Below are 25624 nucleotides of genomic sequence, written 5' to 3' on the forward strand. Positions count from 1 at the left end.
TACTGGCTGCCACTGGTATTTCAAAGCTAACCTTGGAAAGAATCAGGAAATAAGGGAAAAATATTGAGGCAGGAACAGCAGATTCTTTCTCCAGTCCGGAAAAATCACAGCCGAAGAAGAAGATTGTTGCAGCTGTAGACAGTTTTGATGAGGAAGTCATAAGACTCATCTATAGTTTCTACGCTACGCATAAGCGGAGGCCAACTCTGCAATCGCTTCTTCCAAGAATGGATATCAGTGTATGATTAGTGAAGAAAGTAGAGAACAATTACATTGAATGTGAGCACGTGATGGACAGTATTTTTGAGAACATCTCCATAAACTTAGGGACATCGGATTCCAGCACAAATCAAACGTCTGATTCGGACTGAGAATAAGAATATAAAGATGGAATAGCGGGCGTAATTCCATTAAGTATCTTCGGAGTCTTGAGTAGGAAAGTGGTGATACTAAGGTAAGACCAATGTTTTTAGAAAGAGATGAAACGGATATGCCTGCCGCTCTGAGCTTGAGAACCGTAACCCAAACAACCCCCACTCCTCTACCCTGCTGGCCGGCAATTTAAAACTTCGCGCAGGTTGGTGCCGTAACATCTCGTCTCAGCTCTACTGACCGCTAATCATTTTGAGTATAGAATAGCATAAACAATACCTTTGAAACTAACAGAAATTTGTTTTCAGCATTAATTAAATTCATAATTCAATTTCATTGGACTGTGACGGGGTGACGACACTGCCTTCTTGATCACAAGAAGGCAGTTGTTGCGGGAAAGAGAAATAACCGATGTCTTGTGCTGCTCCTTGGAAACATTTAGTTCACATCCCATCACACACGAAATGATGACACAAAACTTTGGCATGGGTAAGAATTCTTGCAAGTCGAGTCTGAGACATATTAAAATCCTGGGGCGGACTGGCCACTTAATGAATGTGCTGAGGATTCTATGCGATGAAAAAACCGGGAGGAAATACTCTGCCGACCTTTTACAGTGATAGCATTTCCGCTCCCTATAATTATTTGGACAAGTATATAATTAGACTCGCCGTTAGGAATGTTGACATGTGGAATGCATTACAGTCTACACACGACGACGACGAAAGCAATTCAACGAACCCCTTTCTCGGTTTACAATTCATTAACCAAAATTGGTGTGCACATTCCTCCGGTATATTGCAGTTTTATAAAACTGAAACTAATTGTGAACTAACTAACGTCCCTACAGTCTGAACAATAAACGCTACGCTAGGTCAATGCTCTCGGGACGAAATCATCTTTCTTGTAGCAATAAAAGCGGAAAACACTGAGAATATTAAAAGATCTACTGGAATTCACGAGCAAGTTACGCTAGTGATTTGTCTAAGAGCTTTCCTTTGTCTTACCTCCATTCCAAAGTTCTCTCTTTAAGCTGCTGAGATTTTCCTTTTAAAATTAATGCGTTATTCAGATTACGGGACTCTAGTGGATGAAATTAGGAGAAAATTACAATCCACGTGTTTCGGAACTCCTCTCTATGCGGAGTTAGAAACAGAATCCATTTCAAAGTACTAAATTCTGCTACATGAGAATATTATGAAAGGTCACGTATTTATTAAAATGATTGTAACCATTAAAGTATTTATTGAGAAACATCCAACACTTGTTAAACACATTTGGGCATTTCAGTGATACTTTCAAAATACATAATTCACACACACACACACAAACACACAAAACACACACAAACACAAAAAATACACACAAACACAAAAAACAAACAAAAAAATACAAACACACACACAAAAAACCACACACAAACACACAAAAAACACACACAAACACACAAAAAACACACAAAAAACACACACACACACACACGGTGATTCATGAGGATTTACCGTCCCTTACGGAGCTTATTTCTCAAGATATTCTGAGCAAAAAATATAAATGTCAAATAAACATGTCCTAATCTCAATATTTTCAGAATTACACTAATTTGAAGTTGTCTGTAAAATACCATTATTCTTGAGTTTTAAGGGTAAAAGAATATTACAGATAAAGAATGAATTATTCAGGAGTATCATTTCTTTAATTAGCTAGTATTCTGAAGCTAAAAATGTGTTGTGAATTCCATAGTTGCTTCGTACAGAATTTTGTTTCCGATTATTAACTACAAAATTACATTTTCTTACGCATTTATCATAACAATTGTTACAAATCACGCCACTCTTGTAAATTCTTTAAGATTGTACAAGAGAATGCATAATTAAACTGAAAAGAATCAAGTTCCTAAAGTCGTATGATTTCTAACAATTTTTTTGATAAGTGCGTAAACTGAAAAACAAAATCTGCACAAAGCAATTAACAACATATTTTTAGCTTCAGAACACTAGCCAATTAAAGAAATGATACTTCTGAATAGTTCATTCTCTATTTGTAATATTTTTTACCCTTAAAACTAAAGAAAAAAGGTATTTTACTAACAACTTCAAATTAACGTAACTTTGAAAATACTGAGATTAGGAAAAAAGTTTATATGGCATTTTTTGTTCAGAATGTCTTCGGAAATAAGCTTCGTAAGGGACGGTAAATTCTCGTGAAACACCCTACATATGTGTATTTTTTCTATTTAATAATCAATATTTTAGTTGTAAATGAACATTGTAATAGATTGACCTGTTATGTTCACATCTTAAAAAAAAAAAGTAAGATTTTCACGGACAGGAGAACGCGAATTCGATTATGCGCACTGTTCAAAACATAGAGAGGTGAGCCTGTCTGGAGAGAAATAAAAAATAGGTTGCAGCCGCCAAATTACTCTTCAAGGAACGACCACTCATATAAATTGAGGGAAAGAAGGCAGAGGACGGACACTGGAAAGTTTTCTTTTCTCAATCGTACTATCAGGGACTGGAATGCTTTACCTGCAGACTTACTAAAGGCTTTACCAACAACCAAAAATGTATTTAAAAATAGGCTTGAGGACTTTACTAATAGACGATAATTATACACAGTGTTTAAAGGGTGTAAATGATATTTTGTTATTGAAGTGTTGTATCAGTGAAGAATTATGTTGTGTCAGTGAAGTGTGCTGTGTAAGTGAAACGTGTTCCTGTCAGTGAAGCTGTATAGTTTATAGTGGCAGTGCAAAGTATTTGAACAGTGAAATGTTTTTGAAGTGTTAGTGAAATCAGGATAGAATCAGTGAAATGTGTCGTAGTTCCATTGCAGTGAGTGAGTTGACAGCGAAATGAGTGTAATTTGAAAGGTACTTGTGCAGATATGAACATATCATACTCGTGGGTTTTAGTTCGATCGTAGTTTTAAGATACAAATTAGATTTATTTCAAATGTTATTTTAAGTGATTGTTTCATTTAATTTAGTATATTCCCTGTTGTTGTTGTTATTATTATTATTATTATTATTATTATTATTGTTAGTATTAATTATTAGCATTATTATTAATTGTATTTTTAATTAATAAGTTTATTATTGTCATTATTGAGTGTAATTAGTTACCACTGCCACCGGGTATATACCCACTGCAGTGTGAATAAATACATACAATACATACATACAAAAAATCCTCGTTGCTCACCAGTCCAATGTTCCACATTTAATAAATTGCAACAATCGGGCTAACAATGACAATGAATCTAATTCTACTAAAATAATCCATGTACTACCAACAACAAAATTAAAATCTCCCGTTTTTGGCCCACTTTGTGGATGTTAAATTACAAAAATAACTTGCTGCTGAATCACTAGTTATATCAACATTGAACTAAATTTGAAAACCCCCAGAAATGCTGCTGGGGACATTAACAGTAATATTCTTCAAAGTTCATCGTAAAGATCAAAGCAGAAGTACGGACAATTAATTTGGAAATAGGAAATAAATATGGCTCATTTCTTTTAGATCCCATCCCCGACATTTGTCTGACAGTTTGTACAAACCACAGCCAGAGTGATTTCAATTAAGAGACCCAGCTAATTGGTTCATTTAATTTGGCTGTAAGAAATCAGGCCCTTTCTGGAAATGAACACCTGAGGCGAAGTTTGCTTTGTCGCATAGTTACCTATTCATAACTGCAATTCCCTTCCAATTACAAATTACACTACCAGATCGATTGTACGACTTCTAAGAGTGGTTCGTGGACTGTAGCTACTGCATTGCGAGGAGTTTTAATGGCATCCCTTGCGAGGAACTACGCGAGATGGAGTAAAATCAAGATATAGCAAAGAAAACGAAGGCAGAGAAACCTTTTAAGGGTGTACGATAACTTGGAACTTTAAACCACATCAGAGTTCCCCTTCCAGCTCTTCTGTTTTTCCTTCTGATTGGGGGAGACACTTAAAGCTATATACTAACAAGAACTGATGTCGTAAACTAATTTCCAGGCCTTGATAAAGGACACGAATACCGTGGAGAGACGGAGAAAAAGCAAACCTAATTCTAGAAAATTGTTAATTACATATATTGAATGAACTACTAGTGCCTTGTTCTGCAGCGGAGGCAAGGGAAGTTAAGTAATTTGCTGGGTTGTTCCCAATTACACTCAAGACTCGTAACATGGCTAATTACTGGCCAGAAAAATACGTGCGCCGACTTTTATTTGTAACTGCTGGGGCACAAGACCAAGAAAAACCATCAGTAGGCGGACGCTACATGTGACATGCCCGACGCAGCGGCATCCGACGACGTTGGGCGGCAGTGGTGCATCTATGGGGAGCGCCAGTCACGTGCGACCCATTCCTTATCCGTTATAATTTATCCCCTCCGAGCAGCAGTGGCCTAACAGCCAATCTGTCACAGTCACCGCTACGGGCACAATACGAGGTAAATTTTGCCAAAATAAGAAAATGTGAAATAAATGTTTCAATTCTAAAATATCATCGTTCATAAATCATTTGGAGACGGTTCACAATCATTATTAGGGATCGTACATTTTAACAACTTAAAATTAACAATTTAGTATTTAGTATTAGTATTTATTTATCAGTTCTCACAACCTTTTCAAAATTAATAATAACCTATTAACTAAAATATTTTCAGACAACTATGGCATTCACCACGACGAATTGGACTGCGTGCTCTCCCACCAACAGCATTTGCATCACAGCTTCTCCATCTCTTTTAAATTTATGCATTATATTTAACTTTTTAACATAGTTAATATCAAACTGTACAAATTTAATTTTAATGATACGATCTAATGAGAATACGTAGCCTTTAATTGTATAAGGTTAATATCATGCTGTGCCTTCTCCTTGTCTTATATACATACGAGAATCTAGCATCAGTGTTCAGCTTTACCATGTACAGTTTACCTCAAGAGGCACGGAATTTATATAAATGTAAATACCAGTACGTACATTACTTATGTTATTAATTGTAAGATCAACTTATCACCTAATTTTAAAAATTGTTTGCATCTCATGCACCTGAAGATGACTTTTTAAAGTCGAAAATATTAGTGACTTCGTATTAAATATTGTGATGTAACAGATTATCTGACCTCACAAATTGAAAAGTGTATTTGACTGAAAATTTATTATATATAATTATTAATTTATTTATTTAACCTGGTAGAGATAAGGCCGTCAGGCCTTCTCTGCTCCTCTACCAGGGGATTACAACTATAATATGAACAATAAAATTACAATTAACATTAAATTTACAATTACAATTACAATAAAAATTAAAGTAGACAAGATTACCTGATTAATGAAAGCTAGACATTTTATCATAGAAGTTAATAACAAAGAATATTTTTGTATTTACTGAATTACAAATTAAACCTAGAATAACAAAAATCTATAGTGATGAAATTACCGGATATTGAAATATTTTGTGACAGATTAAGAGAACTATTTACAAGAAACCATGTCTGAACGAGTCTCAATTACTGACCAAGTGCCTAGTAAGTTTGCGTTTAAATTCAGTTTTATTTCGACAGTCCCTGATGCTAGCAGGTAACGAATTCCAGAGTCTTGGCAGGGCTATTGTGAAAGAGGATGAGGATGAGTATGAGAAGGTGCGATGGGATGGTATTGTTAGTATTGTTTCATGGCGAGAGCGTGTGTTCAGATTGTGGTAGGAAGAAAGGTAAGTGAAGCGAGACGACAGGTACGAAGGAATAGAAGAGTTCAAGATTTCGAAGAGAAGGAGAAGTGAATGTAAATTTTTATTCATATCTAGTTTAAGCCAACCTATTGTTTCCAGGGATGGGGTAATGTGATCATATTCAGGAACATTGCTTACAAAACGTACAATTTAATACTTTAAAAATCAAATTTAGCATTTTACAGCACTTAACGCTAGAATTTAGCCATTCTGTAAAATTATGTGCCGGAATATTTTTTTATGGAAAGTCTGATGGTAGAAATTCAGTGTCATCAATGTGCTAACAAGTGCATTTTCTAGATTTTTCAACAGTAATCTCACTAGAGGTTTTGATTTATCTAGATAAAATCAAAACTCGAGTGAGATTTAATTGACTATTACACGATTAGAAGAAAGTATATAAAGATTAGAAAAAATAAAGTACTCAAATACAATAAAATATTAATTTACTCACTAAAATTATATTTCATTAATGTCAGCTTCACCAAAACGTTTGAACGGAGAAGCCATTTTCAGTTTACTGTCTATGCGGTAAACAAATGACGATCGCAAAGCATGTTTTATAGTACAGTAAAGAATTTGTAGTTTGAAATGTTGGCAAACAAAGAAACAAATGCTAGGTAAGTGACAAAATTGTAGCGATAAGCAGCCATGATTGGTTGAAAGATTGGTTTTATTGGTCAAAAGTAGTATGACGTATTAAAAATGTAGGCTAATATCCTAGATCATATATGTAACAGATAGGTCATTGCTATGTTAAAATCGTTTGCACTTTGAAGAGAACAATCGCAAGGATCGCCACCCGTCCGCCGTAAACGAACACGAGATGGCAGTACAGTCGCTAATGCAATTCAAATGGGAATTATGACGTGACTCCTTATGTAACAACTAGATGGCAGCGTAGTAAACCTGACAAATGTTGTTAACGTCAAAGCCTATAAGGCCGATGATCTAGGTTAATAGTCAGTTAAAATTCTTGAAAACAATAAGTAACGGAACATATGAAGACCTGAATTGAGAAACATCCCAAGTCCACTGAAGTAAAATTTTCAGGAGAGCGCAAAAACTATGCAGGCTTGTCATATATGAGTAGTGAAATAAATATTTGTATGATCAAAAACACAGGCTTAGATTCAGCTTGCGATATTCTTCTTTACAGATAAAAAACTATGCAAAATATAAAATAGTCTATATCAGGTAAAATTTCAAATTCGGTCAATTTTGGACTTGAGACGTTTGTCAATTCAGACTTTCATATCGTTCTGGGTCCTGATACTTTTTATTGTTTACTTTTAAAAAGTTAAATATAACTCTATAGTTAAAAAAAAGTCACTGGAATGAGGAAAAATGCTGAAAAATTCTGCAGGTTACAGTTGGGCCACACATGCAAGTGCATCTTATATTGTAATATTATAATACTAGCCGTACCCGTGCGCTCCGCTGCACCTGTTAGAAATAAATATAAAGTAATTACATAATTAAAATAGGACATTTGATCCAGGGAACATTCCTGTTTGATAGAACGATAAATCGTTTATTATGTTACTTAATTTAAATTGTATTTGCATAATTAAAATGCGATCATTTTGATCCAGAGACCACTCATTTGGTCATAAAAATTAGTTTAGGAAATACAGGAAACGAATATACAGAATAGCCTATCAAGTTTTCTGTGCATAAGAAGCTATTTTAATCTTATCTGTCCTCGATTCACTCAGAAGTTACTGTGATAACATTATAGCATTATGTCCATCTAGAGAAACTACACTTTCCAATGGTGAATTAATAATTCATTATACAAATCGGTTAATTTAGCTTCCGATATTACTTCATAGAAACGCAGAAATATTATCTGTAGGCTATCTTTCATAGCTTTCGATTGTTGCTGTCCAAGGCCCCTTATAGACGAAGTCATTTGTTTTTTAATTCATTACACGGCCTTAGATGGCAGTTATTTTAATTTTAAAACTCATTTATCTCATTAAATATCAGTCCTATCAAAAATTTTCAAGGAATAAAACTTATCGCAAATTATTTTTAAAGAACCTTTTGTTATGTAACATTTTCCATAAAAATCAATAATAAGCGAGATATTTCGATTTATTTAATTCAGGCCCCCTTATAACCCCCCTTTTAAATAATGTATTTTGAATGCCATATAGCCTAAAATCTAAGTTACAACGAACTTAATTTATATTCCAATTTTCATCGAAATCCGTTCAGCCATTATCGCGTGAAAAGGTAACATACAGACAGAAAGACAGACAGACAGACAGACATATAAACAAAAATTTCAAAAAAGCGATTTTCGGTTTCAGGGTGGTTAATTATATATGTCAGGACCAATTATTTTTGGAAAATCGAAAATTACCAGAAAAATTTCGGCTACAGATTTATTATTAGTATAGATAGGCCTATCAATGTTTGTAGCGATGCACGTTTCTATGGCAACAATCTTGGAAAAAAAAAAAAAAAAAAAAAAAAAAGACTTAATTCAACATAATATGGAAGCCTACAACGAGAAAGCCAAGTTGAACACTTACCATTAAAACTTTTATCTCTAGCTTCATAGAATCTTAATTGAGTTTTCAGCAAGGAAAAAATCGATGCAATGCACAAGCTATTTACTAACGGTTTGCCGATGATCAGAACGACTCAAGCAAAATGAGGACGTATTTAGTGGTCGATAGGTAAGTGATCGTGTGAAGCAAAGCAGTAGATCACGTTTTGGCGATGTTATCGGAGAACAACTTTTCTGGCCACTATTATTCTATCGTAACAATCTGCTTAGAACCCTGTACGATACGCTTCAACGACGCTATAGGAATGTGGACTAGTCGACGGTTTAACTTGCCATCACAGCACGGAAATAATTGAAGTATCAGTATACCTATTTTATGAAATCTTTCTTTTACACAACGCCCAATCTACAGTTGATTTGTGAAAGATAACACATGCACTGACTTCTGAGTTTACAATTTCTGAACGAAATATTGCAAATTATGTTAATAAGGCATATCTTAGTTAGGTCTTTACGTATACGTACGTTTACAATAAAAGCCAATGCTAACCTTGCAAATGAGCTTACATTACAAGTTAACAAATTTGCAATGACTACCTGTATTACACTTTTACTAGTCATACTAAAAACCAATAAAACAGTATGGAACGACGTATTTCAACCAATGATGGTTGCTTATCCTACAATTTTTATCACCTTCCTAGCATTTGTTTTGTTTTGTTTTTTGTTTTTGTTTTTTTTTTTTTTTTCAACATTGTACTTTCAGTAAAATTGTACCATTAAAACTTTTATTTCATCATCCTTAATTAAAACTTTTCTATTATGTTATCTTTATATATTATTTAGATTTTGTTATAGCTTCTGCTGTATGAGATTATGGATAGTCACGTATCAGAGATTGCTTAATACATATTGATAATTGAAGTGGAATGCAACTGTTTTAATAAAAATCAAACGGAATCAACAAAGTATTCTTGACCAATAATCGTCCAAAGAGTTCAATGAAGATTGTATAGTTGGCACAACTGGGAACAAGAGAACAGATCATCTTAACACACTACTGCCATCTAGCGGAATATTTGTAATGATGATATGATACAATTATATATTTTCAAGACAGTTTAGTATTTTCGTAAGTCAATTAATATTTTATTGTATTAGAGTGGATACTTTATTTCTTCTAATCTTTATATACTTTCTTCTAATCGTGTAATAGTCAATTATATCCCACTCGAGTTTAGAGTTTCTCTAGATAAATGAGAACATCGAGTGAGATTACTGTAAATAAAACACTTACAATGTTTACAAAGTTGTAAGCATATCAATATTAACTACCACCACCACCACCTCTTCTTCTACAACCACCACCATCACCACCACCACCACCACCACCACTTCTACTATCACCATCACTACCATTTCTTCTACCACCACCACCACTATCATTATTGCTATTAGTACCACTACAACTACTACTACCACCACCACAACAACCACCACTGCTTCTGCTACTAGTAATAATATAATAATATTTCATTATCAGCATCATCTTTTCCTTCACTCTGAAATTATTATATAACCTCATCTCAATTTATTTTTGTTATTTATCATCATCTTTATGTACTCTCTAAGAATCTCACCCTGTGATAAAATGTTCGTCCACAAATTACATTTTTTGTGTATTATGTATGTTATATTTCTACTCTTAAGAATCTGATCCTGATATTACAATTGAAATTTCAGTTTAGAAATATAACAGACATATTCCTCAAACATGTAAAATTTGTGTAATACTTCTGTCATCCTACTAAACGGTACTGCCTTCGAATATGAGCTTTTCTGTCCCGAGGTACTTTTATGTAACCTCTTACGTAACTTTTTATTAACAAAGAAATGAATATGTATATATGATATAGCTAGTTTACTAACATTTAAAAGTAAGCTACCTGAGCAGTGTACCGCAATACGTTTCTATATTTTAATATACAGACGTGGACAAATTATTAGCAAAATTGAAGATTTTTATTATATATTTTTACAAAATATGATTCTTCAATTTAGACTACAGTTGACATTTTTATGTATTTCCAAATAATTAGCCAAATTGAAGATTTGTATTGTATATTTTTCAAAATTTAACTCTTCAATTTGGACTACATTTGATATTTTTGCATATTTACAAATTATTAGCAAAACTGAAGGTTTTTATTGTATATTTTTACAAAATTCGATTCTTCAATTTGGACTAGAGTTAACATTTTGGATATTTCCAAATTATTAGCAAAATTGAAGGTTTTTATTGTATATTTTTACAAAATTCGATTCTTCAATTTGAACTAGAGTTAACATTTTGGATATTTCCAAATTATTAGCAAAACTGAAGATTTTTGTTTTATATTTTTACAAAATTTGGCTCTTCAATGCAGTTGACATTTTTGCTAATTTATAAATTATTAGCTAAATTGAAGATTTTTATTATATATTTTTACAAAACTTGACTCTTCAATTTAAACTACAGTTGACATTTTTGCATATTTCTGTCTACTGTAATGATGGAAATATGCAAAATTGTCAACTATAATTTAAATTGAAAAGTCAAATTTTGTAAACAGAATTATCATAAAAATCGTCAATTTTGTTAATAATTTGTCCACGTCTGTAGTAACTATTAGTGGTGAAGATGAGTGTATGTTTAAGGCATTATTTTGCAACTATTTTGTGTGTAGCATGGCGAAGCAGGTAGCGAAGTGGCGGACGTGAAGGTTCCATTAAAAAACACGAGCAAACTGTTTAGGAAGTAACAGGTTCTTAACGAAACTGTATCATTAACACTTGGAATAGATAGCACAGCATTCTACACTACGATGTCTCACTTCAATTGACTACGACAGTTCTGAGACGAGCAAGGAGATGCTAGCTAGGAATAATTCCCCGCTCTAATCTCTTATTTCCTTTGCTAAACGCGTCTTCGCACAGTCAAAGAGATTCCTTCATGCTCACTATTTGCTAGTCTGTTTACAAATATACACAAGGCCTGCGACTTCTTGAGTGATACCAGCTTACACACAGAATTACCTGCACGAATTAGAAAGCAGCGGGAAGAGCTGGGTCTTGTTTACTAATCCATTTTATTTTCATCTTCACCTCAATAAACTCTTCTGTAAACTTTAAATAAATAACAAGATACGTCTTAAAAATATAGGACATAAGCATCAAGAATTTATGACTTACTTTTTTACTGTGCATTTCATAAGGTTTAAAAACTACTGTATTATAACAGCTCCTTTCTCTTGTTGCGGTATGACATTACTGCTTACGTAAGTTACCTTCCTGGAACTATTATCTCAAACACTTATTTAAATTAAACCAAGTAATATGCACACAAACTATCGGTAAATTGGTCTACACAACAGGATTCATATTGGTGAATGACGAATATTAGAGTACTTACCCGCAACTAGTAATGAATAAATAATAAATACATAATTAAATAAATAAATAATAAATAAATAAATAACCAACTAAATAAATAACAAACCAATTAAATAAATAACTAAATAACTAACCAACTAAATAAATAACTAACCAATTAAATAAATAACTAACCAAATAACTAAATAACCAACTAACTAACCAACTAAATAAATAACTAACCAATTAAATAAATAACTAACCAACTAACTAAATAACTAAATAACTAACTAAATAACCAACTAACTAAATAACTAAATAAATAAATAACTAAATAACTAACTAAATAAATGACTAACTAAATAAATTACCAAATAACTAAATAAATAAATAACTAACTAAATAAATGACTAACTAAATAATTTACCAAATAACTAAATAAATAACCAAATAAATAACCAAATAACTATATAAATAACCAAATAACCATATAAAAACCAAATAACCAAATAAATAAATGAATAACTAAATAAATAAATAAATAACTAAAAAATTAAATAAATAACTAAATGATTAAATAAATAACTAAAGAACTAAATATATAAATACCTAAAAAAATAAATAACTAAAGAACTAAATATATAAATACCTAAAAAAATAAATAACTAAACAAATAAATAACTAAAGAAATAATGACATAAATAACTAAACAAATAACTACATAAATAGATAAATAATTACATAAATAATTAAATAAACAATTACATAAATAATTAAATAAATAATTACATAAACAAGTAAATAAATAATTAAATAAATTCAATAATTACATAAATTAGATAGATAGACAGACATATAAATAAATAAATAAATAAATAAATAAATAAATAAATAAATAAAAGTATCAAGAATGAACATTTTGGCGGAGTTGCATTAACATGCTGGGCACTTTGTGGATTACAACGAAAAATGTTACATACAATTAGTTACTGCACTTAATTGGACACACAGAAGTTATGTAAAACATCTTTATTACTACATAAAGCGTGTAAAAGATGACGTATGCAAGTTAGTCCTTGTACAGCACCCACGTTTCTTGCTTATTTGTTGATGGTGACGATGTGGTGTGAAAAACTTATTTTTATTATGGTTACGAGTCAAATAATGTAATGATGTTCTCTGACCTATAACGGAGTTTCCATAGTGCGCTACAGGAATGGAGGGAGGGGGAAAGGAAGAAAACGCGAGCGTTAGATGGCGCAATCCGGCATCGACCCGTTCGAAAGGGAAAGAGGCAAACTTATTCTGGTCTACAACAGTGTCAGATACTAACACTAACTACACTATTTATTTCAGAAAACGTATTAGGTCTTTCTCGTGTTAAATTTTTACATTCCTCGTTAACATGTTTCTGCCTGTTATCTATCATCTTCAAAAACTGGTTGTTGCTGGTCTTGGCGCCTTTCGTTTGTGTTTCCTGTGGGGGTGTGTTTGTGTAGTGTAATATGGAGTCGAAGAGAGTGTGTGTTCTGAAATTGAGTTGTGTGTTGAGAATTTCATTTGGATGTGTTTTCATGTGTGTATATATTTCGTATTGTTCTAGTGTGTTTAGTTTTTGGCTTTTTGGTTGAATATGTAGAATTTCCATGTCTTTGTTGATGTCTCTGTAGGTGTGATTTGCATTTGTAATGTGTTCTGCATATGTGGATGTGTTTTGTAATTTTGTTATGGCTGTGATGTGTTCTTTGTAACGTGTTTGAAATGACCTGTCTGTCTGTACTGTGTAGAAGTTGTTGCAGGTGTTGCATTTGAGTTTGTATACGTCTGTGTGGTTGCATTTGTTTGTTTGTGTGTTTTATTTTTTATGTTCTTGTATTTGTGTTGTATTCTTATGCTTTTTGTGATTATGTTTTGTCTTTCTTATTATGTTGTCTATTATGTTGGGGTTGTATCCGTTTTCTTGTGCTATGTATATGACTGTGTTTAGCTCTTCTTTGTAGTCATGTCGATTCATTGATATGTTGAGTAGTCTGCGTACCATTGTTCGGAATGCAGCTTGTTTGTGTTGTGTTGGGTCATTATTATGTAAATAAAAAAAAACTAACTACATACAGTTTTTTATACACTACAAGTTTGCATAATAGGAATATTAACTGGATGATTCCGACCCCCATTAGAAAAGTAAATCTTAATGGTAGTGTTAAACGTCTCCAATCTAATTAAAATATAAAAATACAACGTACACTTTCTGTAATGTCACTGTAGTATAATACACTGTTCTCTTAAATTGACTAGGCATAGACCTATTGGGAATTCAATCAATCGCTTCCCTAAAAGACGCTATGAAATGCTTTATATAAAACAATTTTTACCTTGAAAAGGAAGCAAAAACAAGCAAATTGTACTAAATTTTTTGTTTGAAATATCTCAAAGAATAACCCCTTGAAATTAATGACATTTCTTACGGTTCACTCTGTATAGATAGAGAATGGAGCGAGACGGACTGCATGGAAAACCATGAGTCGCTTAACTCATATTTATGTTTCCATGGTAGTGGGCTTGGCATCAGAGCAGTGGCGGCTTCTCAAAGGGGTTGCAGGTTTGTACACCCCTCCCCAGTAATGTTCCTAATCTCCTGGCTTTGTTACTATTAAATATATATATATTTATTTTATTAGGTTATTTTACGACGCTTTACCAACATCTACGGTTATTTAGCGTCTGAATGAGATGAAGGTGATAATGCCGGTGAAATGAGTCCGGGGTCCAACACCGAAAGTTACCCAGCATTTGCTCATATTGGGTTGAGGGAAAACCCCGGAATAAACCTCAACCAGGTAACTTGCCCCAACCGGGAATCGAACCCGGGCCATCTGGGTTCGCGGCTAGACGTGCTAACAGTTACTCCACAGGTGTGGACTATATATATATATATTAAAATTTCATTCATGACTATCTGCAGCTGGCGTCTTGTTTTGTACGCCTGCAGGAGCCTTCGAGCCTCTTGGTTTGCAAAGATGTTGAAAATCTAGGGAAGGCAGTTTATTGAGATGTTCGGGTAATGCGGGGACAGGGGGGGTCAGAGGCGTGGTCTACTGCTTTCCTCATTGAGAACGGTTTGTCGCACTCCCTGACATGGACACCAACGTCAGTGCAGAAGAAACTAAATTGACTGGGAAAGTATCTGTTTCAACTAGACATATGTCCGAAGTATTAAGCATGAAAAATGCATTCATTCGGCTTTTGCAATGAACAGTCGCATATTTCGCATATCACTTTCTCAATCTACATGCACACAACGGCACAATACATAAAGGAGCTTGTATTTTGCTTTAAAGTTGTAAGAGTTGTCGTTCTGACAATTAGTGCTGCTATCTCCCAACAGCCTACGAAAGCTGCATTTGAATTTTATGAACGAAAACGTTGCACTTGGTACTTGGTAGCATTCTGATCTGTTGACGATTCTTTGCTCAAATGTTTTTCATGAGGGCAAATCGCAATATAGAGAGCTACGCCCACGACCCCGTCCACTTTTGGACTTTCTGTATAAATAGGTATGCTTGTATCTAGTCATTTTATTTATTAATTGAATATAAATAAGCCTTATATGTATACCCCCTCAGGTATACACAGTTTTAAACTTTAAAGTAAAGTATGATTAACTCCTCTTTGATATCCATTGTGCACCACCATATTTTCAAACCATCAGCCGCCACTGCATCAGAGTAAACTTTTCATGTAAAACGTTACAATTTTTCTGTCTTGTACCTCGAACAAATATACATTTCACGTAAAATAAAAAGATCCAGTACTAGTTGGAAGTAAACAATTCTGAAATAGAAATAACATCGAAGCAGGAATATAAAAATGTTACTTTCAGCAACAGCTTAACATGCTCTTGCAGTTGTAAAAAATCTGAATGGCGTGCGTTGAAACTATATCGCTCCGCTGAAGTTAATGTCCACAGAATACAGAGTGGATATGTCGTTGAATTCTAAATAGCTTAAATATACGAGAGTGTACTCAAACACTGCGATTACTAGACTCAAGTACATGCATGCAAAGGTATAATACACTTTGTGCCCGTCGGATCTGATAACTTAAATACAAGCATTTCAGCTCGAGAGAAAATGTATTCTACAATTACAAGATTACTCACTCCCTCACTCTAGTCTGGATGGGGCGTCGCTCTTCCAATGCAAAATATAAATATAGGTGATAAACCTCAGATTTAAATTTCGATATTAGGGACACTTTATCTGCTATACAGATCGTGGATATAGCTGCGTGACCGACCTCCTGAATAAAACAACAGCTTCACTTGTACGTTTCTACCAATCCATTACGCTCACATTTCGTATAGCAAATCCGAATGAGACATTCAGACTTCTGGATGGTCGCAAATGTACCCACGAATTATCAAATAAAGGCTATAATACAGTACAAACTGTAATCAATTTACTCGCAGTACTTAAGTGGTAATTTGATGATAATTTTTGTTGGATTCTACGACACTACAGGGTGTATCTAAATTAAATCGATAAATTCTGGGACTGGAATTTAATTTTTCAACTTCGAGCCGATATACAGGGGCATCCTTTTTTTTTTCTTACTTCAATTTTTATTGCACTTGAATTTTTTTAATGTACAATAGTGGCAAAAAAAACCGGACCGACCCTTGCAGCTGATTTCAGAGCCTTGTTCACTGCAGAGCAGGATAGACTGGTAACAAAAACTTTCGTAGTTCGAATCTTGCCTGGGAAGGAAACTTTTTTTTGTTCCTTACTCAAATTTATTCCCAACACTTTTCGATTGCAGCGATATTTTACTACTTAATTAACTTATTATTCCCAGAACATGAATTTTACCACAATAAAAAATATATATTATAGTGTATATTATAGTGTTTACAGCACATTAGCGTGCAATATAGAGAATGAAGTTAAATTGAAAATAATCATAATATGGATATTTAAACACATTTTTTAAAATGTGTGGCCGTTCATTTCGATACAGGCTTCAGTTCTTTTGTGCATATTATCGCACTATAGACTATAGTACCTAATTCCAATTACCAGTTTCGTTCTTCGTACTAGTACCTCATGTTGAAATAATTCTGTACCTACTCTATAAAAGAGTACCTTACGTACTGTAAATTCAATCTTCACTTCTGCTCGATCCGAAAAGATAAAATTACTCAGACATGCTATGTACTGTCCGTCCAAGTGGTTATGTCGCAGGATCGTAGAAAGGGGGAAATCACGTGACAGTTAATTACTTAACGAGGTCCTTTTTTAAGTTATTTTAAACAGTTTTATGGGTATAATATTACGTAGACGTCCAATTCCTAACAGAAATTAATGTTTTCAGAAAAGAGCTAAGACAGCCCAGTCACTAGCCTTTACAGAGAGGCGAATAGAAGCTGGTGGGGAAAACCGGAATGCGACGCAGGCAAATGGACGACAGTACCTGTGCGAAAGTGATGCAATATTGAAAGCTCTTTCATCATTGGAAAACACGAACATACTTTTGGAACGTACTGTTTGCTATGATCGTGAGGCTACTGTGGCTGTATATATGGTCTTGGATCTGTGTGGAGGACGGTTGAACTTCATTAGTAGAAGGGGTGGGAGTGGAGTACATTCAAAAACTCAGGTACAATAAAAATTGAAGTAAAAATAAAATGATGTCCCTGTACATATGTTTATTATACACGTTCACACCTAGACTTGTCACTGTTTCTAGACCAAAGTCGTTGAACCAAGCAACTTTACCATATATGTTAACACTTCTCCATCACACCAGAGATTCGAACCGAAACCTGTATTCCTAGACATCACCCAAATTTTAAGTACTAGGCCCTAATAAAGTAAACGTATGCTTCAACAGTGATGGTATGCACATAGATATAATTTCAATAGAGAGAATGTGGGTTTGCAAATAACGAATTACTGAGGACACAGCTTTTGTAATTAAGCTAATCTATAATAACTTCGTTCTTTCCTAGATTTATAGTTTCATTCTGTGAAGTACATTCGCTTCATTGAATTTCACAAATCAGGTTTTATCATATTGGTTTTATTCAATTTGGAAAGGACTTAGCTACACTGCATTATTTGATTGTTTTAATAATGAAAATGTACTGTATTTTGGACATTGTAACGATAATCTACTTTGACTGACGGAATGCGATTAAATTAAGGGATAAAAATTTACACCATAATATTATACGTCATGTTACACCCAACCAAACTCTCATAAACAAACAAACAAATACAGAGTGTTCATATAACCATTTTGCAAACTTTTAACAATAACAGAGGTCAGAATGAGCAATTTTGCATGAAAAACAAGTTTCCAGAAACGTAACGTTTAACCATGATAAACTATTAAACAAATTACAAATATGTTCGTGTTATTCTGCACGATGACAAGCTACCTACCTACCTAACTGACGTTTATCGCGGATTTAAAACCTACAATAATAGGCCTATACTTAATATGGTTTCAAAACAAAATTACAGTACTTATTTTAACAGCATTTGGACACATTTAGCTTTTTAGCAATTGCGAAAATGTACCATCTCTAAAAATTATATATTGTATATTTCATTACGACCTCATTTTAACAGTAATTAATAGTATAATTACAGTCTAGTATATACAGTCACGAAGCCTGAGTAGTTGAGGGTACTAGAAACAATAGACTGTGCCGGTACTATTTCGCATAATCTGTAATGAAGCGATAGCAGCGATCCTAGTGGTTAGCAACTATCTATGGATGCATATTCCTTACGTATTGAACTTCGTGACTGTATATACTAGACCAGACTGTGGTGTAACTGTCGACGTTCGATCAGTGTTGCCAACTTGATTCTTAAAAACCCGCTAAGAAACGTGCAAAAACCGCTAAATTGCTATATTGTCAATGTAATGTAAGATTATTTTACCGCTGAGAATGTTAAAAAATTCGATAAATCCCTTTACGCATATTTTTTTCTGTTATATTATCATACATTTCCTTTTTAACCTCTGGTTGAGTGGAAGAAAATGCCTCACGGCCTTAACTCTGCCAGAAAAAATAAAGCATTATTAGTATTATTATCATTATTATTATTATTATTATTATTATTATTATTATTATTATTATTATTATTATTACTACTACTATTATTAAATGCATATAGAGTGTTAGTTGGGAGACCGGAGGGAAAAAGACCTTTAGGGAGGCCGAGACGTAGGTGGGAAGATAATATTAAAATGGATTTGAGGGAGGTGGGATATGATGATAGAGAATGGATTAATCTTGCTCAGGATAGGGACCAATGGCGGGCTTATGTGAGGGCGGCAATGAACCTCCGGGTTCTTTAAAAGCCAGTAAGTAAGTAATTATTATTATTATTATTATTATTATTATTATTATTATATGAGCAAATAAATTTCATAAATTTTACCCGCTAAACTAACACTGAAAAACGCCAGATCTAGCGGGAAAACCGCTGAATTGGTAACACTGCTTTCGACCCATCTTATAACTGAATATTGGAAAAAGTTCCTAAAATAGCAACACCCTTGACCTTACTATAACACCAGCAAACAAAAGCAAGCATCAAATGTTTGAAAAAGCAATGAAATGCAAATTGTTAATGAATTCCGTTTTTTTCGCCGAAATAATTTATTTCGCTCTAAAGCACATCTATCGCGAAAATACGCAATAAAAGTATTCCCGCTTTCGCTACTGTTACAGATGTACACGAAAAGAAAAAAAGAAAAATTTTAATCAATGATTTGTCGCTTTTAGGCTAATATAAAAATCTGTGATATCCACTTATTTCTGAGCAAGATTACATGCAAAGTGCACTATCCAGACAATAAATACTTGGGACAAAGAAAGCAATACGAGTCATAAATAGGGACCGGATTTTTATGTAATTACATATTATATTCCTTTCAACCTAACCGTATATAAATAACAAATCTTTGCGAATCTTGTAATTACCATTAATATATTAAAATTTGATATTACATATTTTTACATATTTAACCCACATTATATACTATGGCTTGGTATTACATAAATCTACATATTTAGGAGTTTTATTCATTTTTACTTCTCTGTAAGGAAAAAAAAAACTTCTGCTGGTGAAGTTTACAATTTACACAGATTTAAAAAGTCTCTTTCCCTACCCATGAAAGGATATATTTCGGGACGGAACATAACGTCCTTAGTTCCAGGAAGTAATAGAGGTACTCACCCCATACCGCCCACTAAATTAGTGTTGCCTTCATGCGGTGGATGGGACAAGGATGACATGATTTATCTTGAACTATAATAAAATTATTGTTCTGCACACGTCTTAACAAGCCGTTCCCATGCAATTTGCAACCTTACCCACCCTCTTCTTAATTCTTCCAGGGAAAACCCGTGTCAATTCTGACATGAGACTTTCAGGTTATTGCTTGACCTCTTTATTTTAAATTTCGTAGACCTACACGGAAATGGGATTTTCCGAGCAATTAGAAAGTATGATTCTCGGTTGGAATAATCCTACCCTTCTGAATAAGACAGAAATGTCGCTTTTCAAACAACATTTTGTAAATGCCTATAGTTTGAGGTTTTAGTAGGTACTTTGTTTCTTACAGGGGGCAGCTAAAATGCATGTGTCCCACATCTCCTCTTATTTTCTCCTAATCCAGTAAAGCGAAACAGTGCTTGCAGTACTGTTGTGCCATTCATTTCCCTCAGTTCTCTAGTTTTAGTACTTACAATACCTATAAAGTGCGAGTTTATCAACTGCTTTTAACTGACTAAAATGGCCCCTGTAAATGTTATGTTTTATTTAACGACGCTCGCAAACTGCAGAGGTTATATCAGCGTCGCCGGATGTGCCGGCATTGTGTCCCGCAAGAGTTCTTTTACATGCCAGTAAATCTACTAACATGAGCCTGTCGCATTTAAGCACACTTAAATGCCATCGACCTGGCCCGGGATCGAACCCGCAACCTTGGGTGTAGAAGGCCAGCGCTATACCAACTCGCCAACCAGGTCGACTGGCCCCTGTATCTTCAACCCTAACGACAAAAATAAAACCATAGATTGCAATGGACGAAGCTTTCACTACAGATGGAAAAATAGTAATGTGTCAAGTGTGCGGTAAAAAAGTCGGGTGCTCTATGAAATCACAACTGGAGAGTCTTACCTATCCTATACCTGCCAGATATTGATATTAAATATTTTCATGATTTTACATATTTTGGTACATATTCAGCTTACTTTCCTTACATATATATGTACATATTTCACACCTTGATATTACATAGAAGTCCGGTCCCTAGTCTTAAAGCAGCATGTAGCGCTGCGTTGACATTACAATACGAAAAGAAGTTTCTCTCAGAGTACAAGGTCCGACATGGCTTTGGCATCTATACATTTCAATCAGAATTATTATGGGACATACTATTTAATAGAGGAGTACCTCCACACCTTATCAAAACGATACAAAGTTTATACAGAAATAATGTCATACAGATTAAAGTACAAGATAGCACAAAAAAATGGCCGAAATAAACCAAGGAGTTCGACAAGGGTGCCCTCTCTCACCCACTCTTTTCAATATATATATATATATATAGATGAAATAACAAGACTTTGGTTTGAGAAGATTAAACATTTTAATATTGACAATGTAAATTTTAGAGCACTTTTATTTGCAGACGATCAAGTAATTGTCAGCCGTAACGAAAATGATCTGCAAATAGCAATTATTAAAGTGAATGAAGTTGCCAGTAAATATAATATGATTATCTCCACAGATAAAACAAAAGTAATGGCATTCTTAGGATCTTATCCAATCAGAACAAAAATTGTACTAAACAATAAAACCATAGAACAAGTGAACACGTTCAAATATCTAGGCTGCAACGTCACTTATAACAAGAGCCGAGAAACAGATGATAAGCTAAATGCTTGTAATTATTTTTGTGGAACAATACGTCGAACTTTAGGTAGGAAAGTTCGGAAAGAAACATTACTAAAGTTTTACAAAGTGATGGCTTTACCAGCTTTACTGTATGGATGTGAGAACTGGGTTTTAAGGAAGAAAGACGAGAGAAGAATTGAGGCTGTTGAAATGAAATTTTTGAGGTTTGTGGCTGGCTATACACTACTTGATAAAAAGAGAAGTGAAGACATTAGATCCGAATTAAAAATGCACAATATTATAGATATAATAAGAAGACATCAAAACAATTGGAGGGAGCATATACAGCGCATGCCAGAAACGTCAATTACCAGAACAATATACAGTCACGACCCCCGTGGGAGAAGAAACCCAGGAAGACCCACAAAAAGATGGCGGGACCAGTTTTGATTTGATTGGAGTGGAACGGATCTTATGGTCCATACCGTAATGCAGATGATGATGGTGATGACATTTCAATCATCCTCTGTTCATAAATCAAGACGTGGCTATGGACCGTTGTTGCACTCACACGCGCTCAGTATTATTCCAACAGAGTACTCTGGAGCTCTGACCAGCAATGTTATGAGCAAGTGTCCACCATAACGATTGCCTGCATACGTGTGTACTGTATTATATCTCGTTACCTCTCACAGGTGGCAGACTGGCGTCGCATGATGCTCGCAACAACAATATTATTGTCACAACAACAATATGCAATAGTGATTACAGCTGATATGCTATGAATTCTTAACCAACCGACACTGCGTCGTAACCATTACGCGGCGGCATAGCACGAGTCAATCCTACAATGGAGGGGCCACACATCACTGTTATTATACCAGCCTGCTCTCTGCTGCAGTGGCAGGAACTTCTTTAGGGCCTCTTTCAAAGCGGAAACGACCACGAGGTGTGTATTTTCTGGGGCGTTACGGATAAGATAAAAGCTAACCTATGTAAACACTAGGTTACATTAAGTTTATGTTTCATGCCGATAACAAGTTACAGCGTCCAAGGAGCTATTCCAGAAAAAGGATCGCCACTAACTGAATGTCTATTCAATCGTACCTCACTTCCACCTCATGTTGTATCTTTCACCAGTGTGGCTATATATACAGGCTGTCAAAAAAATTCGTCTACAACGTTTCAGGAATTTGTATTTGTGTTTATTTACATTCCATGGTATTCGTACATCGCTTCACAGCTAGAATATGCAACACGTCAAACGTACTATAAAGTCTTAATTTTAATCACAGTCTAGTTTAAATATATACAGAAGAGTTTTACAATATAGTCTACTAGTACAACACAAAGTTTTAGTATCAATACTTAACAAAACACAGAAATATTCATGAAGAGTTGTTGAATGTCATGAATTCACCTACAGAATAGAAGGCATGAAATATTAGGCTTTTTTTTTTTTTAATTTCACTCTACATAAGCTTATGTTTTGAGTTTCATTTTTTATATCCATAGGGAGGCTATTAAAAATGTTTACTGCCATATAACTCACTCCTTTTTCATATTAATAACCATTTTATTACAAAATAATTAAGAAAAACTTAATAATAATGGTTTTTGCAATTACGTAGCTACTTATAAAAGTGAAGGAAACTATAATAATATTATTAACGAAGATAGAAAATATATATTTAGATTTAAATTCGCACCTCGATTTCTCGATTTGCCGGTACCAGTTACCTCTGAGCAACGACCATAACAAGGAGGAGCAAAACAGATAAGATCGTTGGCAAAGAGTATATTCCGTCGATGCTGCTGCCACCTGCAGGCAAGTTACTTGAAAAAGGCGTCAAATCAGGTAATTTCAAAATATCAGGCATGTAAGTTAAGAAAAGGAGGACATTTCTTCATTTTTTTTTTAATCCGTCAGGACCCCGGACAAAGGCCTATAAGGAGGACATGTCCGGACAAAAGAGGACGTCTGGTCACACTATCCCTTATTATCATCTCTTCTTCTGTTAACAACGTAATATCATCAGCAAATCTTATGCACTTTATTCTTCTTCCTCCTACTACCAAACCTCTCACGTTCAGAAAACAGTTTGAAAGTGTAGGATCTCATTAAAATTGGACAATATTACCGCGATAAGAGCATGTACTTCTGAAACACTGCAGATATTGTCTCAATGAATGGTTCATAACCAGTACTGTTGTACGAGGTCGTAATACGCGCGATTAAGAATAGAGCTTAGTCCACATTGCCAGATACTCACGTTAAAGAGGAAGGTACAACACACCAAGGTGCTTTAGGACTGAGCTAACATGCCTCTAGGCAGTAGCGGTGCGTCAATAAGAGCACAAGAGCACGTGAACACCGTGTTTCCATTAATGCACGACTAGTTTTATTATTTAATACCGTATTTGCGTAGTGGGGATGTATAGCAGAATCGAGTATTTTAAACTTGCCGCATCTTTCATAAACTTCTTATGTAAACTTGGCAACATCCGTTCACGTACAAGACGTGCTCTCTTCAAGAAGGTTACAGAAATTTCACGTATGCGCGGGAGAAAATTGTCTTTCCCTTATGACTCATCAAGAGCACAAAGCGTTACGTGAACAGTGAATCTATCCTACAGATGTAAGGCGCATCGATGCCTATCGAAGAGGAAATTTAATTAGTCTGTATTTTAGCCTGCAGGTGTCAGAATCTCACTGTCTGAACGTTTACTTTATGTGAATGTGTGTACAGTGCTACTACGAGAGTGTAGTTTGTGAATTACTATACTTCAGTGTCGGCATATAGCATAGTTTGGCTTTCAAACACATGCTGGCTGAATGTGATGGTGGTATGAATTTAAATATCTGTATGGTGGTGTATATTATTTAAGAATAATATTTACTGGCATGTATTTATAGTAATCGATCTATGCGAATGGGATTACAGTACTGGTATAGGCTATAGTGTATCAGTGTGTTGTGAATCAAAATATATTACTGAACACACGCTTTTGTAAATTGTGTTATGTATTAACAAACGTAAACAATGAACTCTGTTCAAGTAATTTTGAAGAGTAAAGAACTGGGTAAACTGACTTACCAGGAAAAAATTTGAAATAAAAAGACTTACTTACTTACAAATGGCTTTTAAGGAACACGAAGGTTCATTGCCGCCCTCATATAAGCCCGCCATCGGTCCCTATCCTGTGCAAGATTAATCCAATCTCTATCATCATATCCCACCTCCCTCAACTCCATTTTAATATTATCCTCCCATCTACGTCTCGGCCTCCCCAAAGGTCTTTTTCCCTCCGGTCTTCCAACTAACACTCTATATGCATTTCTGGATTTGCCCATACGTGCTACATGCTATGCCCATCTCAAACGTCTGGATTTAATGTTCCTAATTATGTCAGGTGAAGAATACAATGCGTGCAGTTCTGCGTTGTGTAACTTTCTCCATTCTCCTGTAACTTCATCCCGTTTAGCCCCAAATATTTTTCTAAGCACCTTATTCTCAAACTCCCTTAACCTATGTTCCTCTCTCAAAGTGAGAGTCCAAGTTTCAGAACCATAAAGAACAACCGGTAATATAACTGTTTTATAAATTCTAACTTTCAGATGTAAAAAGACTAGGTTTCATTAATAATATTATTATTATTATTATCTT

The sequence above is a fragment of the Periplaneta americana genome, chromosome 4 (assembly GCF_040183065.1).
Source record: "Periplaneta americana isolate PAMFEO1 chromosome 4, P.americana_PAMFEO1_priV1, whole genome shotgun sequence".
Lineage (NCBI taxonomy): Eukaryota > Metazoa > Arthropoda > Insecta > Blattodea > Blattidae > Periplaneta > Periplaneta americana.